The sequence below is a fragment of the Musa acuminata genome, chromosome BXJ3-9 (genome assembly GCF_036884655.1).
Source record: "Musa acuminata AAA Group cultivar baxijiao chromosome BXJ3-9, Cavendish_Baxijiao_AAA, whole genome shotgun sequence".
Lineage (NCBI taxonomy): Eukaryota > Viridiplantae > Streptophyta > Magnoliopsida > Zingiberales > Musaceae > Musa > Musa acuminata.
Window position 1 is genome coordinate 21,150,513 of NC_088357.1, and position 19,488 is coordinate 21,170,000.

The 19,488-nt window shown below is 43.8% G+C and overlaps 1 long non-coding RNA gene across 1 annotated transcript in view; it reads left to right on the forward strand.

Annotated features, from left to right (window-relative positions):
• Nucleotides 1-1,635: 1,635 nt before the first annotated feature.
• Nucleotides 1,636-19,488, forward strand: part of LOC135648770 (uncharacterized) — an 18,403-nt gene continuing 550 nt past the window's right edge. Inside the window, exons 1-2 of the long non-coding RNA XR_010501093.1 lie at nt 1,636-1,980; nt 18,799-19,488. The exon at nt 18,799-19,488 is cut by the window's right edge and continues 550 nt beyond it. This is a non-coding gene — a long non-coding RNA (uncharacterized LOC135648770). The remainder of the gene's footprint in view (nt 1,981-18,798) is intronic.

A 19,488-nucleotide genomic window follows, 5' to 3' on the forward strand; every position in this document is an offset into this window, starting at 1 on the left:
ATAGACATAACAATATATTTATAAATTAAGCAATATAAAGTGAAAAAATATCATAATAATAATGTGCAAAAAGATTGCATGTCATGTTACATGTGTCACCACTCACGTTATTGGCTTGCAGGACACCTATGACTAGCAACCTATGATCGAAAATATTTAAGGTATATGTTTATAAGTGAATTAATCTCATTATTATGATCTTATCATGATTCAATTCTCATTGCACAAATCCAAAGACATCATAGTATGTTAAGCAGGTAATATAAAATGAGAAAATCTAATAATAATAATAATAATAAGTAAAATGACTGTATAGCATGTCACACGTGTCATCACTCACGTGAATGACTTGCTAGACACTTATAACTAGTAAGGGTAGCAACATACTACCCCTGATAGATTGTAACTTAAGGGAAGGCGGTATAGATTGATCGTCAGGAGTAATAACCCCTCGGTAATAAGGCCTGTTTGCCCCCTCTCTCATTGGCTTGAATAGATGATCGTCGTCCGCCTATCTTTGGTAGTCACCAGGACTGACAAACGACACCCCTATAGTCATCCTTCACTCGTAGGGAACTATGCCAATCCGTCGTTCGCATAAATGAGTCACAGGAGGGCGTGTGAACTAGTCCTCATCAGTTGTTGGTCTCCCTTTTATCGGCTCCCCAAGTAGAAAGTTGGTCTCCAAAGCCTAAGCAAGAGATCGAATTGAAGAGCCTCTACTATTTCTATTCCTCTAAGATTAACTTTACTATTGGAGGGATTGAGTTAAGAAATCCCTCTGACACTAACCTCCTGTGCAAGGTCCTTGATGAAGTCAAGGCATGCCTCGATTGACCCTTAGAACACTAAGGAGGTCAGGCCCACCTCGATCCGACTCGAAAGCGATCTTAGACGCTTAACCGCCACCTCGAGATCACTTCGGTCAAACCTTCCCCGACTTCAACTACCTCACATAATCGCCACGTGGACTATCAGAATGAGCTTATACCTTCAAGATAGAATCAAACCGTATCGACCCACAATTAACTACATCAGTAAAAAAAAACACTAGTAATAACTTAAAAAAGGACATAGAGTAGTTATATTCTCTCTTCCTCTACAGTCAACAGAAGGGCTTATGTCATTCTGCCAAAAACAAATTGATAACAGGTGAGTAGCTAAAACATTATTGTGAGGGAAAATAGAACGCACCAACCGAATGCTGGCATATGGTCGCTACCATAATTGTTACCTCATAAGCAAGTCAGCTAACGAGGATACAGGTGTCTCCCATCCATGCCTATGAGTGAGGTCTCCCAAGAGCATTAGTCGCATATCGATGCTACCCGGCAATGTCAATTTTGGCACCCAAGCACGATATATTTTATTATTATTTATTTTATCAACAGTGTGGTATTACTTTTGCGACATGTTTTACTCGATGTTATGTTTTACTCGATATTGTTCGTTCGGATTACTTACTTTGAGTTCTTTTCGATACTTTGAAAATATTATGATTGTAAAATGTTAGAAAAACTTTAGACTTTTAAATACTTGTTAATATAATTTTGTAATTTCAATAATGATTAATCATGATTAATTAACTAATTAGACCTACTACTATGTATACCGAGGATGACCGCCGACCAATATTCTATGTTTGTTATTAGCCGAGCGTCTTTGCCCTATTCGCCTTGCCGCACTCTAAACCCCCGCTCCGCCTCCTCCGCCGCTGCTCCCCTGCGTCTCCTCGGCAGGCCGCCTCGATCGTCCCCTTTCTTTCCCTTCCGTTTCCCTCAGGTCGGATTCGGAGAGTGGGTCGTAGATAATATGTTCGCGACGGCGGTTCGATGGATGGCAAAGAAGCCAAAGCCGAAGATGAAGCCCATCGAGCCCCGGACGCCGCCGGAGCAGACCCAGACCATCACCCGCGCTATATTCGATGTCGTCAAGGAGCACGGGCCCCTTACTGTCGCCGACACTTGGGACCACCTAAAGGTAGTACTTGCAAGTCCCCTCTCGCGTCTCCCCGTTCATACAAAGATTCTCCTTTTACCTTCAGGGACGATTTGGTAGTGTTTAGTTTGGTTTAATTTGGTGTATTTTTAATAGAACCGCTCGGTTAATTGGTCGCATAATAGGAGTCCAGAAAGAAATGTTGGCTGCTTGTAAATGAATGCTTAGTATCATCCTAGCTTGATAAGGATCACCAAAGGAATGTATATGCAGTTGGTATTCACAAGTTATCCTCTTCGGTGATAATTGGAAAAAGGTAACTATGTACCTATATGTATGTATGTGTGCATGTATACCTAGCATAGTAATATTCTAGCTTGAAAACTATATATATCACCAAAGGAACGTATCAAATCAATGGGGCGAGTGAAATGGGGTTAAAAGTGATAATTTTCTTGATTTTATTAGTTTTAAATGATAATATGTAGTTAGTATTCACAAGCTCTCATCTTTGGTTTTAATTGTGAAGTGAAAACTACCCATATATACGTATGCATGCAGCTTAGTGATATTCTAGCTTGAAAACTATACATTATCACCAATGGAATGTATTAAATCAATGGGTCATGTGAAATGAGGTTAAAAATGATGATATTGTTCATCTTAAATGAGAATATGCAGTTGGTAATTGCAAGCTGTCATCATTAATAATTGGGAAAAAGGCAATTATACATATCTACATAAAATATGACTCATGTTAATGGGATTGCTGAGTTTAGAAGTAGAAGAAAGATAAGCAAGGATTGTAGATTTTTTGCAGAATTTGCAGTGTCAGGTTCTAATGCAGTATTATCAATGGCAAAAAAAAAAAAATATATATGTCAAAGAAAAGCAATGTAATTGCTGGGAACAATTGTTTGAGCAAAAAAAAGTGCAAACAGAGGGTTAGGAACGAACACCTTAGGTCACATGTCATGTTACAGGATTTCTAGATAGCACTTGATCAAGTAAATACCTACTTCACATATAGTAAAAATTATCTTCTAGTTTGCAAACCTCACGACTGTCTCTTGTAATGCATGCAAGTGTTTCCTTTCCGAAAATTCTCATTACTTATAGGATTTTTACATTAGTCTGATGCAATTCAAAACTATAATAAACTTCTAGGGCCAATAATGTTGCTGAGCACGTGGAAGAATCTGGAGACTTAGTCTAGTCTGTTTCCTTCTTTGAAGGTGACCTTTAGTTAAACTTTGATGTTGTATCTTCTATTCTCCATTTTGGACTTCTTCTGGTTCTCAAAATCCCACTTGTATTCGATAAGATTGAATCCATCAAATAAAATCTGAAGGTCCTCAAACATGCCATTGTTACATTGAGGTGATATTTTATTATCTGGGACATGTTTTCTTACACATTCTCCTTAAATTCTTAAAGATCCAGCACATTATCCAAAATTTCCATGTTCTCACAGGTGTCCACAAATGAAATCCTTGACCTAAACTTTGTTGTTGTTAAGCAAGCTATGGTGATGTAACAATTTTCAGTTTAATGTTGACATTATAGTGGTTGACTCTCCTCGGGAGGTTTGTATGTAACATATCATTGTTAACTACAGGGAGCAGCTATATTTTTATTTTTCACATAACATAACAAACACTCTTGTTGTTGCTATCCTCAATGGATCTTGTTGTTTGAGTCTCCCAAACTTAGACATATGCCTTATGTTTGATCCCTTTGACCTCATTGAAAATAAGAAACTAAAATCCATATCTTGGCCTTGGGGCAAATGAATTCTATTACAGATAATATGATTTAGTCACAACAGGACAATTCTAATAGGTGCATGTAAGAATCTAAGATATTGATGTTTGCTACTGTCAGAAGTTTATATAGGATTTTTTTTTCACATAGCTTGAAGTGACATATGTGCAGCAAGTGCACTTTATCTTTTGACATTTATTTCATGATGATAAAGTATTGGATGACATATCATTGGTTCCACAATTTTGTTTTAAATATAAATCTTTTTTATTTTTGGCCATGCCATTTAAACACAGGTCTGTAGACGTTGAATATGAGGGGTTCCAGGTTACTTATTTTTGTCAGATATATAGACTTGCTGTAACCCTCATCACTTGCTTCTTTACTTTGTTATCTATGAAGGCTTAAGGTATTGTCATTTTGCCAGCACTCCAAAGTTGATAGTCTTTCAAGAATAAAAGAGATTGAGAAATATTAGAAGAAAAGGACCAAAAGACTAAGTCCAAGCCTATTTATTTGACATCATTAACTTCTATCAAATTTCATTAGTCCAATAGTTCACTAGTTATACTCAGTGATGGGGTGCTTGTGTCGTCAGACCACCACTCATTGGGTTGGTTGGCAACAAAGATTTTCATCAAGAAAAAGAAAAACTATAATCCAATGTATCCAAAGGTGTTAGGTACTAAAAGGTGCCAAGGTGCCCGAACGATGTGAAGCGCTCACAAATATTAAAAATTAAAAAAAAATATAATTAAGAAGAAATATGAATCCTAAAATAAAAATGAGAAATTACATGAGTTCTATCACTTTATATTTCAAATATTAGCACCAAAATGTCAAATTACATTCATTTAGCATACCAAAGTATAGTATTTATCAAAATATGCTCTAGCTCTCGCTTAGGTGCTTGAGCGAGATAATGCCCAAGTGCCTCACCCAAGCATCTTGCAAAATCTTAAGACGAGGCGTTTCAATTAAGCATCGCTCGGGCTCTTGCTCGAACCAAATTGGGTAGAGGTTTGAGCATGGTTCAATTGAACGTGCAAGCCGGTTCAATCAAACTAAGTAATGTACCCTAATACCTCGACCCAGTGAGAGAAACTCAAAGTGAAAGTGCAAAACCCTACGTCTGCTGTTGTTGCCTTCGTTTATATCTTTGTCCGCCACTGTAGCTCTATTCGTTGTCGTCGCCTTTATCTACAGCTTTGTTCATCGCCATTCACTGTAGTAGCCTCGTCCGTCACCCTCTCCTTCCTTCGTAGTCGTCGGTTACTTCTCCTCTCAGCCCATTCTTTCTCATTTTGATTAACTTGTGGCACCATATTGAGGTGGTGCACTGTTACTCTATTAGGAGTTAAAACTGTTTAGCAATTAGCATCATATTAAAAATACTGTATAGCATAGGTGGTGCATTGCTGTAGCTTCGTCCGTCACCATTCACAGTTGTAGCCTCGTCTATCATCCTCTCCTTCCCCCACCTTCTTCCGTAGTCGTCAGTTACTTCTCTTCTCAATCCATTCTTTCTCATTTTGATTAACTTGTTGCACCATATTGAGGTGGTGCATTGTTACTTTATTGGGAAGTAGAACTGTTTAGCACTATATTGAGAAACTATTTAGCATAGGTCTCCATCAGTAGAACCTTGTTTAGCATAAGTCTTAATTTTAATGTATATTTTAAAATTTTAATATTCTAGAGCGCCTCGCCTCACTCAAACGAACGCTTAGGAGAGCACTTAGCGCCACGGGTATTTTCGGACCTTAGCACCTTTTGGCGCCTAACACTTTTAAAAATACTACCAAAGTACTATATTGTCCAAATATAATAATAAAAATATCTTAAAAATATTAATATTAAAAACCTAACAATTTCTCTCAAGAAAGTCGATGATCAACAAATTCATATACTATAAACCATTATTAACGATGATTAACATTACATGACTACGAGAGAAAAAGAAAGAAACATAGTAAGGGGAGGAGGAAGAAGTAGATAGAAGGAGAGGAAGGGGGACATGCTGCTGATTATTGGTTAGGAGGGCAGTAGGTAACTATTAGAGGGGGGGGGGGGGGAGGGGGAGATGCTGAGAGGGGGATTGTCGAGGTCGAAGGAGTTAGAAGATGGTGAAGGTATTGTCAAGGTTGAAGGAGTTGGAAGATGGTGAGGGTGGATTTCAGGGTCGATGAGGGGCTATGATGAAGTGGGGAGGAGGGAGGAGGGAGGAGGGAGGGGGAAGGATCGTGTCGGGGAAGGGGGGAGCTGCAATAATGTGGGGAAGAGGGAGAAAGGAGGGGGAAGGATCGTGTCGGTGGAGGGGGTGAGCTGCGACGAAGGGGGATGAGGGTGTCGAGGAAGGGGTTGAGTTGTGACGAAGGAGGGAAGAGGGAGGAGGAGGATGGTGGTGGGGAAGGGGGTGAGCTACAATGAAGGGGGTAGAGGAGGAGGGATTAGGGAAGGGTGGCTGTAACGAGTGTTTGTTTTTTGGTTGGGGGGGAGGATGGTGTTGAGGAATGGGGGGAGGGGGTGTTGTGATGTTATGATGAATGGTGGGAAAAGGAAGGAGGGAGGAGAAGAGAGGGGGAGGATGGTGTTGAGGAATGGGGGAAGCTGCTATGAAAGGGGGAAGACTGTCACGGATAAAATTCTAAACAGGATGTTTGATGTAATGCTTATGTATGTCCGTGTATTTTGGTTTGTTCATGCTTTGTACAGCATGTAGAGGGACGGTCGAAGGTTTAACAACCCTATTTTAGTTGGGTTTAGTGGCCATTTTAGGCTTGTAAATAAAGGTTGTGTCATGTGGACACTTGTGAGAGATATTCGGTCTGTAGTGGACTATTTTGACCCTTTGTTGTGCACCTGTTCAGAGCTTGTAAAGTCTGTTTGTAATTTGCATTGGTTATGAAGTGTTTTCTAAAATTTTTGCTTGTGGATCCCGAGTGAGGCGTTTTCTCTAACCTGTTTTCTCTTTTGTAGGTCCTAAGGGACCATAGGAGGTTTCGGAGAGGCTGACCTTTGCAGACGGACATGCAAGGGTATCGCACGACTTAGGCAAAATCATCTAAGTATGTGACAGATGGTATCAGAGCGGGCCAAGCACTTATAGAAACACTTGGCATACAAACGTGGGGGACCTAGCAGGGCTACGTTGAGGGCAGTCAGCACGTGCGACCGTTTGGGGGAAAACTGGCATGGAGATGTAGGGAAAAGGAGTCGCTTGGAGGAGCGGATATCTGAGATTGGCATTTAGAGGAATGACCAACCCTTTGCGCAAGTGGCACCACGAGAACAAGTAAACTTGGAAGAATGCGTAGCGCACAAAGGTTGGGATGACTGAGTTTGAGTTACGGCTCGACGTTGACAACTATGCTTGATGGTGCTCAAGGCAAGCGAGGCGCTTGGTAAAGGATAAGACCATGCAAGGTAGAATGGGTTGCTTAGCGACCGAAAGAGTTGTGCAAAGCTCACAGAGGTGAGGGGAATTGCTAACTCGAAGAATTCGGTACTCATGCAAGGGCTTGTATGCGGACGATGGAATGTTCGTGGCCATCCCAAGGCGACCGAAACTTGGCGCCATGGAGCATTGAAACTTTCTCTTCGACATGAGAAGGATACGTCCGTAGGAGGCTGAAGTGTGCAACGAGTTTAGCATGTTGCTAGGCCTTGAGTCGTGCAGCGGGGGTTGTATTGACGTGGAGTCGCAATCTAACAAGTGCATTTGCAGGAGGCAAAACAATGCACAGTTTGTTTAGTAAATCGGAGTAGACTTAGGGGATGGTGGTCTCCAAAACTTTCAGAGGGAAGGAAACGAAGAGAGATGTTGCTCCAACGGGATAGATATCCAGAAGGGATAAGTCTCGGCTTTCTAGAGGGAAAATCATGTGTAACAGACCGCACATATTGAAGAGTACCTCAAAAACAACTACTCCACGAAGCTCAATGGACCGAGCGAGCGGCGATGAGTCATTGCATGGTCTTGCTTGAGAGAATGCATTGATCGATGCATTACGAGATTATGTGGGGGAGCGACCCAAAGCAACACAAATGAAGGCACACTTGGAGTCGATATAGAGATCGGACTCAATGGAGGGCTGACCCGTGGAATGGTGGGTGCGAGGGCCACCATCAACGCAATGCAAGACGAGGAGCGGAGCAACTTGGGTGTAACTTGACGAAGTACCCAAGCCGCATGAAGGGAGCCAGCATAGAAGATGGAACATGGAGCGGAGGCACAGAGCTTTCCTTGGATAGAGGTCAAGGACATAAACTCTTGCAGAGACAAGAGCGGGATCATGTCGTTCCATGGGTCCTTCATTTTAATGGAGCGGACTCATCTTGCATGGTGTTAAAGACGAAAGGAGCTTCTGGGCACATGCATCTTATCTCAGAGAAGCATTTGATGGAGGAACCAAGGAGACTTAACTTGCGGAGACTAAGTTAGGTTCAGAAGGCCTTGGCACGGGGCAAGAGGACGCGAAGGCGGGTACTCTTGAAAAATATGCCATAGTGTTGCCATTCAAGTTGCCATGAAGGAAGCGATGCGCAGCGGAGATTATGCTGGTAGGTGCAAAGGCCCAGGATCCAGACAATTGTGTACTAATTTCAACGAAGTCGGTGGACTTCGAGAGCTACTCGGCGACGGACTATCCTAGAGCGGTGCTTTGTCCAGGTGTGACATGAGAGCGGGGGGACGAAGGTCGATTGCCAAAGGAGCGAACACAATTGAAGGTGAAAAAGGCCCTGTGATGTGTTAGCAGAGGTCACACATGGAGGGATCACAAATCGAGTTTATCCCATAAGGATCAGAATATAATGGAGATGTCACCAGGAGACGACATGGTGCAGCGAATCATGGTAGAACAATTCGTGGCAATGCGATACACACGAATATAGTTCAGTGAGAGATTATATTATATAGAGGTATGATCGAGAGCTATTGGGAACTTCACTTCGATGAACAACACGACGGCAAGAAGGACTATAGATTCAAGGAGTGAAGGCCATGGTACCGCAGAGGCGGGTTTTCCGTGTATGCATCGAATTTTGCATCGGATGAAAGCCTTGGTCATCAGTATATAGGGGTTGTGTACCACCAAGGGAAAAGTTCGAATGTAAGTACTAGTGAGTCCCATGGGAGGGATTTGATCATGTAGAGGTATGATCAAAGCAGCTGGAGAGTTGGACTGCTCCAGAGCCTATATTCGCTTAAGGGAGCCCGGCAAGTCAGAGGATAAGGTCGAGTAAACGAACATTGCTGCCAAGGAAGCTAAGGAGAACATAATCGGCGTAAACCCTACAATATGATGGCAGAGGCCATACATGGGAGTTGCAGTCTGTCTTTCCATCGACCAAAGGGAGCTGCTTGGAGAACACAGAGTTGTTGAAGCATGGGGTCGAAAGGGGCGAGGAAGTGACGATGAGTCAAGAGGGACTTAGCTACCCAAAACCAAGTATTAGTTAGAATGGAGGTGGACTCGGAGGAGTGCCACAAAGACATATCTATTGATTGTGAAGAAAAGGGGATGCAGATGCGAGGCGACGGATAGTAGGGCCATGGGCATGGTAGCGCCATGGTACCGCAGAGGCGGGACTTCCGTGAAGTCATCGATCCCTTGCTCTCATGGAGGGAGAGCGCTTGGTCGTGAAAGGGGCCGAGGAGGTGGAGCATGCACTGGCAAACTGCAAGTACCGAGACAAGGTTGAAGGGTAGAGGCCAAGGAACTTCGTAAGATCGGTGTCAACGAGCTTCTCATCAAGATAGCCGAGAGTGAAGGACTTCGGGTTGTGCAAGAGTGCACGACCTAGGAACGAAACAGGCAGTACGCGATGCTGTACCTTTGCTATTCAGTGGAGTAGGCGACAGGGTTGATGGAGAAGACGGTACAATCCCAGAGGCGACCAAAACTCTTAGAGACTTACTCCGTTAGGGTGAAAACTTCGTGCATTCCAGAAGTTCGATGGCATTGAGAAGGTGAATCACAGTAGCTAACTCAATGCAAGGAGTGCAAACACTTCAAGTGCTTCAAAAGTGTGAGCAAAGAGCAAGCGAATGTCAGTAACCAGCTCGATGCATGGAGTACAACCCTCGAGGAGGCGGGTGAAGTCAAGTAACTTTTGCCTTCTCAACTCTTAAGAGAATGGGCGAAACCGAGTACCCCAATTCTCTTATCTATCCAGCAGAGGAGCTTTGCACAGGTTCAAAGACCCTTCGAAGATAATGGAAGATAATAGTTGTCAAATCCTCACTAATAGTGATCAGTGCTATTGAGAGTAGATTATCCGCTTCATTTCCCAACAGAATGCTAATTGAAAGCGGAAGTGATGCGAATCTACTTGGAAGTGACAACTAAGTGAAAGAATAGTCGATAGGCAAATTTTGTGGAGGAAGGACCCAAAACTTCAAAAGTTTGCGAGGCGATGCTCGTTAAAGCTCCAACAAGCATCCACCCAGTTCAAGCAGCATGAGGCATTTAAGAGACTGGCGCATAGTAAGGATGGTCTTTTTCTTCATCTAAAGGATCCGCTGGAACCAACAGGGATCAATACAACTCAGCCAACCCTATATTAGAGTCAGAGTCATTGGCGAGTTGAAGCAGTATAGTGGATCAAAAGTTCGACTACTTAACAACAGCAGCGGAGAGCAGTTGGGAGCCAAGAGGCGCGTTGCAGTTGGAGCAGAAGATTGAAGACTCAGCAAAGACGAGGAGCTGCAGTGTCGACAAAGGCTTCGACGAGGACGTCGAAAGAATAAGTGGGGGAGAATGTCATGGACAAAATTCTAAACAGGATGTTTGATGTAATGCTTATGTATGTCCGTGTCTTTTGGTTTGTTCATGCTTTGCACAACATGTAGAGGGACGGTTGAAGGCTTAACAACCCCATTTTAGTTGGGTTTGATGGCCGTTTTAGGCTTGTAAATAAATGTTGTGTCATGTGGACACTTGTGAGAGATATTCAGTCTGTAGTGGACCATTTTGACCCTTTGTTGTGCAACCGTTCAGAGCTTGTAAAGTCTGTTTGTAATTTGCATTGGCTATGAATTGTTTTCTGAAATGTTTGCTTGTGGATCCCGAGTGAGGCGCTTTCTTTAACCTGTTTTCGGGGAGGCTGACCTTTGCGGACGGACACGCAACGGTGCTGCACGACTTAGGCAAAATCAGCTAAGTCTGTGACAAGACGGAGGAGGGATTGGGGAAGGGGGTTGCGATGAGGTGGGAGGTGGGGGGTGTGATGAACGAGGGAAGAGGGAGGAGAAAAGAAGTGTGCAACAACGAAAGAGGAAGAGGAGAGAGATATATATATCGGGAGGGGAAGGCATTGCCATCGTTCGCTGATAGAGACGAAGACACAGCAACCACCATTCTGTCACAGACAAATTTGTAAACGGGGTGCTTGATGTAATGCGCATGTATGTTCGTGTCTTTCGGTTTTGTTCATGCTTTGCACAATATATAGAGGGCTGACAGTAGGCTTAGTAGCTCCATTTTGGTTGGTTGGTAGCTGCTTTAGGCTTGTAAATGAATGTTGTGTCATGTGGGCACTTGTGGGGATTTCAGTCTATAGTGGACCATCTTGGACCCTTTGTTGTGCGACCGTTAAGAGATTACGAAGTCTATGATTGTAATTTGCATTAGCTATAAAGTGTTTGCTGGAATGGTTGCTTGTAGATCCCGAGTAAAACACTTTCTCTAACCCGTTTTCTCTTTTATAGGTCGTAAGGGATCATAGGAGGTTTCGGGGATGCTGATCTTTGTGGACGGACACGCAAGGATGTCACACGACTTAGGCAAAACCAGCTAAGTTCGTGACATTTGGTATCAGAGCGGGACAAGCACACATAGAAACACTTGGTATGCAAACATGGGGGACTTAGCGGGGATGTATTGAAGGCAGCCAACATGCGTGACCGTTTAGGGAAAGGGGCGTTGAGATGTAGGGAAAGGAGTCGCTCAAAGGAGCGAGCATCCGAGATTGACATTTAAAGGAATGATCAACCCTTCGCGCAAGAGGCACCACGAGGACAAACGAGCTAGGAAGAATGTGTAGCACACAAAGATTGGGATGGCTAAGTTCCAGCTACGCCTCAACGTTGGCAACCAGACTTGATGGTGCTCAAGGCAAGCGGGGCACTTGGTAAAGGATGAGATTGTGCAAGGTGGGATAGGTTGCTTAACGACCGAAAGAGTTATGCAAAACTCATAACAAAGGTGAGGGGAATTGCAAACTCGAAGAATTCGGTACTCATGCAAAAGGCTTGTATGCGGGCGATGGAATGTCCGTGACCATCCCAAGGCGACCAAAACTCGATGCCATGGAGCATTGAAACTTTCTTTTCGAAATGGGAAGGATACGTCCATATGAGGCTGAAATGTGCAACAAGTTTAGCATGTTGCTAGGCCTTAAGGGGTGTAGTAGGGGTTATATTGACGAAGAGTTGCAATCTTGCAAGTGTGTTTGTAGGGGTAGAACAATGCACACTTTGTTTAGCAAGGTAGAGTAGTCCAAGGGGATGGTGGTATTCGAAACTTACAAAGGGAAGAATGCGAAGAGTGAAGTTGCTCCAATGGGACAGATATCTAAGAGGGATAAGTCCCGGTTCTCCGGGGGAAGAATTATGTGCAATGGACCACACATGTTGAGGAGTATCTCGAGACAATAACTCCACAAAGCTCAACGGACCGAGCGAGCGGCGAGGAGTCGTCGCATGATCTCGCATGAGGTAATGCGTTGGTGGATGCATTACGAGATCAAGTGGGAGAGCGACCCATGGCAACACTAAATGAAGGCACACTTGGAGCCGATACGAAGATCAAACTTAACGGAGGGCTGACCCGTGCAATGGTGGGTGCGAGGGCCATTATCAATTCAATGCAAACCGAGGAGTGGAGCAACTTGGGTGTAACTTGGTGAAGTGCCCAAGCCGCATAAAGAGAGTCGACATAGCAGACGGAACATGGAGCGGAGGCACGAAGCTTTCCTTGGATAGAGGTCAAGGATATGAACTCTTGTAGAGGCAAAAGCGGAATTATGTCGTTCCATGGGTCCCTCATTTTGATGGAGCGGATTCATCCAATATGGTGCTAACGATAAAGGGAGCTTCGAGGCATATGCACCTTATCTCGGTGAAGCATTTGACGAAAGAACTAAGGTGATTTAACTTGCGGAGGCAAAGTTGGGGTCAGAAGGCCTTGGCACGGGACAAGAGGACGTGGAGGCGGGTACTCTTGAAGAATATGCCATAGTGTTGCCATTCAAGTTCTCATGAAGGAAATGGTGTATGGTGGAGATTGTACTAATGGGGGTAGAAGTATAAGATCTAGACATTGGTGCATCAATTTCAGTGAAGTCGGTAGACTTCTGGAGCTGTTAAGCGATCGACTTTCCTAGAGTTGTGCTTTGTTCCGGTGTGAACTAAGAGCGGGTGGACAAAAGTCGATTGCCAAAGGAGTGAACACAATTGGAGGTGGCAGAGGCCCTGCGATGTGTTGGTAGAGGCTACACATGGAGAGATCACAATTCGAGTTCATCTCCATTGATCAGTATGCAATGGATGTGTCACCAGGAGGCGACATGGTGCAGCGGATCATGGTGAAACAATTCGAGGCAATGCGACACATACGAGACAAGTCCCGTGAGGGATTGGGTCATACAGAGGTATAATCGGGAGTTACTAGGAGCTCCACATCGATGAACAACACGACGACAAGAAGGGCTATGGATTCAAGAAGTGAATGTCATGGTACCGTAGAAGCGAGTCTTTCATGTGTGCACTGAATTTTGCATTGGATGAAAGCCTTGGTCATCAGCATATGGCATGTACCACCGAGGGGAAATTCCGAGTGCAAGTACCAGTGAGTCCCATGAGGGGACTTGATCATGTAGAGGTATGATCGGAGCGATTGGAGAATTGGTCTGCTCTAGAGCTCATATTTACTTAAGAGAGCCTGACAAGTTAAAGGACAAGATCGAGTAAGCGAACGTTGTTACTAAGGAAGCTAAGGAGACCATAATTAGTGTGAGCCCTACAACATGATGGCGGAGGCTATGCATGAGAGTTGTAGTAGTCTGTCTTTTCATCGACTAAGGGGAATTGCTCGGAGAACACAGAGGTGTTGAAGCAGGTGGTTGAAAGGGGAGAGAAAGCGACGATGAGTCCAGAGTGACTCCGCTACCCAAAACCAAGTATCAGTTAGAATGGAGGTGGACTCGGAGGAGTGCCACAATGCTGTAGAGGTAGATCTACTGATTGCGAAGAAAGGGACGTAGATGCGAAGTAATGGATAGTAGTGCCATGGGCATGGTAGCGCCATGGTACCGCAAAGGCGGGACTTTCGTGGAGTCATTGATCCCTTGCTCTCATGGAGGGAGAGCGTTGGTCATGAAAGGGGCCGAGGAAGTAGAGAATGTAGAGGCAAACACCAAGTATCGAGACAAGGCTAAAGGGTAGAGGCCAGGGAACTTCGTAAGACTGGTATCAACGAGCTTCTCATCAAGATAGCTGAAAGTGGAGGACTTCAGATCGATGCAAGAGTGCTCAATTAAGGAGCGAAGTAGGCAGTACGTGGTGTTGTACCTTTGTGATAAGACCCTAGCAGGGTTGGGTCCTACTCAACCAAGAAGCAGCTAATAAAAACCCTGTGAGATTGTAATAAATACCACCTAGCCGCCTCTATCCTATAAAGAAGAGTGGCTAGGGTTTATATTTGGGCTTTTGGGCTTCCTAGCTACCCCCCCTCCCCCCCCTCCCGTAACTCACTTAGGAAGCAGCCCCTAGGGCTAGGGTTTGGAGCCCTACATAAGTATGTAGTCTCTATCTCTTTGAGAACAAGATCTATCTACAATTACAGTCATATGGTCGACTTTTAGGAGCGTGGAACCCCTATAGCGTTTCAAGGATTGATCCCCCTCAAAGATTAATCTACATAGAATTCTTCTAGGGTTCTATCATATGGTATCAGAGCAGCGATCTTGCTGCTTTTACTGCCACCTCTGTCGCCCACCACCAGCCAAGCAATTCCCACAATTGCTCTTGACGTCGCCATCTTTACCTTTATCTTCTATCGTTGATCAAATCAATCTGCTATCGTCACCTCCAATTGCATCAAGAGATATGGTATTCTCCTATCACCAATACCTTTTGCTGCTGTAATTTTCTATTCAAAATACTAAGAAGAAGCCTTTTTATCTATCCTGTGCTACGAATTCCTTTCGCCGTAAAAGTTATCATCTTTGCGAACGAAGGATTGCTGCAGAAAATTTCAACCGTATATTGTTACCTTTAATCGATTTGCTATCCTTTTTGAACGAAATTTCTTATACGCTTCATAGATCGTCTTGGCTTCCATCTGAGATTAATCTATTGAGGAATTCATCTCTAAACGTTCTTGTGTTGTTGTAAATTTTCGTCACAAACTGCTTTAATTTTTCTACGAGAATTCTACTATCGTAACTTGCACCGATTTCCTTGTTATTATACTATCGAAATCTTCTTGATCACATTTGTAATCATTGCTGTTATCTAAATCGAGATTTTACTGTCAAATTCCCTCCTTAAATCTCTCGATTTTTGTTGGAAATTTCGTCGTGAAATTGCTATTTCTTTGACGACAATTCTGCTCTTACAAAACAGCCACAAAACAAGCTTAAACCGCAGCCTACATACACTAATCCACCAACCCTTTCGGCCACCACTTCTCTCAACCGATACATGCCTTTAACCCGACAACAAAAGAGAGATCTTAACATTACAGATTTGGAGGCATATATTATGACATCTGAGGAGGCAATCAATGCTAAATTCAAAGCCTTCGAGACGCGAATGAAGGATAAGATTCAAACTCTCTTTGCTGAACTCAGTTTGGGCCGACCACCGAGCCCGAAGAAATCACATCAAGGAGAGAGCTCTGATCGAAGAGATGACTTCCAGGAGAGGGGAGGCTCTATGACCGATCCTTACTATCCACGCATGAGGGTGTACTTCCCTAGATGGGAAGAAGAAGACCCGATTGGTTGGATCTCGCGCGTGGAGCAATATTTTCAGTACCACAAAACCGCGGACGCATCTATGGTGGAAATTACGGCTATACATCATGAAGGGGATGCCATACAATGGTTTGACTGGTTTAAACACACTTATGGAGTCCTCTCATGGTGACAATTCAAAGAAGGACTACTGATTTGCTTTGGACCAACCGATTACGAGAACATTGACGGACAACTAGTAAAGATTTGATAAACCTCCACCATTCAGGAGTACCAAACTAGCTTTGAAAGGTTATCTAATCAAACTCGTGATTGGTCTGAAAAATAGCTATTGAGGACCTTTATTGAGGGCTTGAAGCTGGAGATCCGGAGAGAAGTTAAAGCGCGACAACCGTACACGCTTATGGTAGCCATCTCTTTCGCACGACTTCAAGAGGAGCGATTGAACCATGAAGCCCGGAGAACTAGGGTCGCTCCTCGACCAGCAATATCGAAGCCCTCAGCCTCCCATGCTGTCAGTCGAGCCCCTGCACCAAAAAGTTTGATAAGAGAAGAGCTTCGTGAGTGATCTACGAAGGGGTTATGTTGGCATTGCGATGAGCCATGGAGCCGCGAGCATCGTTGTAAAAAAGGGTGACTTCTTGTGATTGAACCAATAGAAGAAGAGGTCATGAGAGCCTTGAACATAAAGAAGAAGATGCGGAAGAAGAGCCACAACCAACCGACTTTATGGTACACGCGCTAGCTAGCTACTCAAACCCGCAAACGATGAAAGTTGGGGGGGCGGCTAGGAAGCCCAAAGGCCCAAATATAAACCCTAGCCACTCTTCTTTATAGGATAGAGGCGGCTAGGTAGGGTTTATTACAATCTCACAGGGCTTTTATTAGCTGCTTCTTGGTTGAGTAGGACCCAACCCTGCTAGGGTTGAGGTTTGTCCAAATCAGCCCGCCCTCTCCAAATCAGCCTTGTCCTCAAGGCTGAGGTTCTATGAACTCAGGGAATCGGGTCATCAGCTCCTCATATGATTCTCATGTGGCATCTTCGAGTGGTAAATTATTCCAATGCACTAGTACTTCAGTAGAGGGACGTCAGCGACGTATCACGATTCTGCGGTCGAGGATGGCTTGTGGTTCGGCTTGAATATCTCCATCATCAGTGGTGTTGGGCAGTTGGATCTGGGGTGACTCGTGTTCTCCTAACTTGGGCTTCAAGCATGACACGTGGAAGATAGGGTGAATTTTGGCATCTTCAGGCAATTTAAGTCTATATGCCACGACTCCAATACACTCTGTGATATGATAGGGCTCATAAAAACGTGGGGATAACTTCATAGAGGCTCGTGTGTTAATGAAGAGTTGCTTGTATGGCTGTAGGCGAAGATAAACCCAATCTCCTATTGGAAATTCTCTTTCGCTTCATCGTGTGTTGGCTTGTTGCTTTATTTTGGCTTGAGCGGTAGAGAGAGTATCCTTTAGCAGCTGTAGGAGTTTGTCCCTGTCAATTAAATCTTGGTCGACTTGATCTATCTTGGACGAGCCAATTATATACTTTGGAATCACAGGGGTCGGTCGACCATATAGTGCTTCATATGGGGCACATTTTGTAGATGAATGATATGTAGTGTTATACCACCATTCGGCCTAGGGAAGCCATTTCGCCCACTCCTTTGGCCGATCACTAGCGAAATACCGAAGGTACGTCTCTAAACACTTGTTCACCACCTCTGTTTAGTCGTTAGTTTGTGGATGATATGTTGTACTTATCTTAAGTTTGGTGCCCTGTAACTGAAATAACTCGGTCCAAAATTTACATAGAATTCCTCTGGGGTTCTATCACTTTGTTATTCAGAGGAGTAAGCGGTAGAGATGATGGAGAAAACAGTACAATCCGAAAGGTGACCAAAACTATTAGAGATTTGCTCCAAGTTTAGGTGAAAACTTCTTGCATTTCGGAAATTCGATGGCATTGAGAAGGTGAATCACAGTAGCTAACTGAATACAAGGAGTGCAAATACTTCGGGTGCTTCGGAAGTGTGAGCAAAGAGTAGGAGAAGGGTAGTAACCAGCTCAATGCATGGAGTACAACCCTTAAGAAGGCGGGCAAAGTTGAGTAACCTTTGCCTTCTCAACTCTTAAGAGAATAGGCAAAATCAAGTATCTCAATTCTTTTATTTATCTAGTAGAGGAGTTCTACATAGGTTCAAAGACTCTTCGAAGAAACCTAATAGAAGACAATAGTTATTAAATCCTCACCAATGGTGATCAGTGTTACTTAGCGTAGATTGTTTGCTTTATTTCCCAACAGAATGCCAATCGAAAACGGAAGTGATGCGAACCTACTTGGGAGTGACAACTAAGTGGAAGAAAAATCGATGGGAAATTTTTGCAGAAGGACCTAAAAATTTCAAAGTCTATGAGACGATGCTTGTTAAAGCTCTAACAGGCATCCACCCAGTTCAAGCGACATGAGGCATTTGAGAGAATGACGCATAACAAGGAAAGTTTTTTCCTTTATATGAAGGATCCGTAGGAACCAACAAGGATCAATATAACTCAGCCAACCCCACACCAGAGTCAGAGTCATTGGTAAGTTGAAGCAGCACGACGGATCAAAGTTCGACTACTCAACAACAGCGGCAGAGAGCAACTGAGAGCCAAGAGGCACGTTGCAACTAGAGTGGAAAATTGAAGACTTAGTAAAGACGAGGAGATGTAGCGTTTGTAAAGGCTTCGACGAGGATGTCAAAGGAATAAGTGGGGGAGAATGTCACGGACAAAGTTGTAAATAGGGTGTTTAATGTAATGCTCATGTATGTTTGTATCTTTCAGTTTTATTTATATTTTACAAAGCATGTAGAGGGCTTACAGTAGGCTTAGTAATCCCATTTTGGTTGGTTGATGGCCGCTTTAGGCTTGTAAATGAAGGTTGTGTCATGTGGTTACTTATGAGGATTTTGATTTGTAGTGGACCATCTTGGATCCTTTGTTGTGCGTCTGTTCAGAGCTTGCGAAGTCTATGGTTGTAATTTGCATTAGCTATAAAGTGTTTGCTGAAATTGTTGCTTGTGGATCCCGAGTGAAACGCTTTCTCTAACCTGTTTTTTTTTGTAGGATTTAAGGGACCATAGAAGGTTTCGGGGAGGTTGGCCTTTGTGGACGAACACGTAAGGGTGCCGCATGACTTAAGCAAAACCAACTAAGTTCGTGATAGTTCGTCAAGGAAAATGCCACAACGATAAGATCTCATTGGAGGAAGACATCATCCTTGCTGTTGCCATTTGTCGATGGAGAGGAAGACAACCGTCGTTCACTAAGGAAACACCACAATCACTGGGGAGAAACGTTCCATCGCATTGTTTTTAGGGCATGGGTGCATGCGCATGCAAAGGGGGAGGGGGATGTTAGGGTGAGATTGTTCTCATCTAGTTCAATTGAACCAGCGATCCAAATTGGCTTGACTCAACCTGAGTTGAATCAGGGGGGCCAATGCATGGGTCTAGGGGAGGGCATGGGCCGCACATGGTTGAAGTTGCCCACCCAGCCCATTTATTGGGTGCTCGGGCCTTGCCTCGCCTTGCGTAGGCACTCGATGACTTCACTGCTATGATGAGATTTCCTTATCAAGATGAAGTACAAGGAAAGCAATGGGAAGTGGGAACTCCCTAATAGTTATTACATATTCCTGTATTTGTTTTTTCTTAATCGGAGACCATTAAGTATTAATTGAATCACATGCTTTTAACAAAACTTAACAAGCCAAACATGGGTTCGCTAGATAACATAGCAGATAACAAACATTGG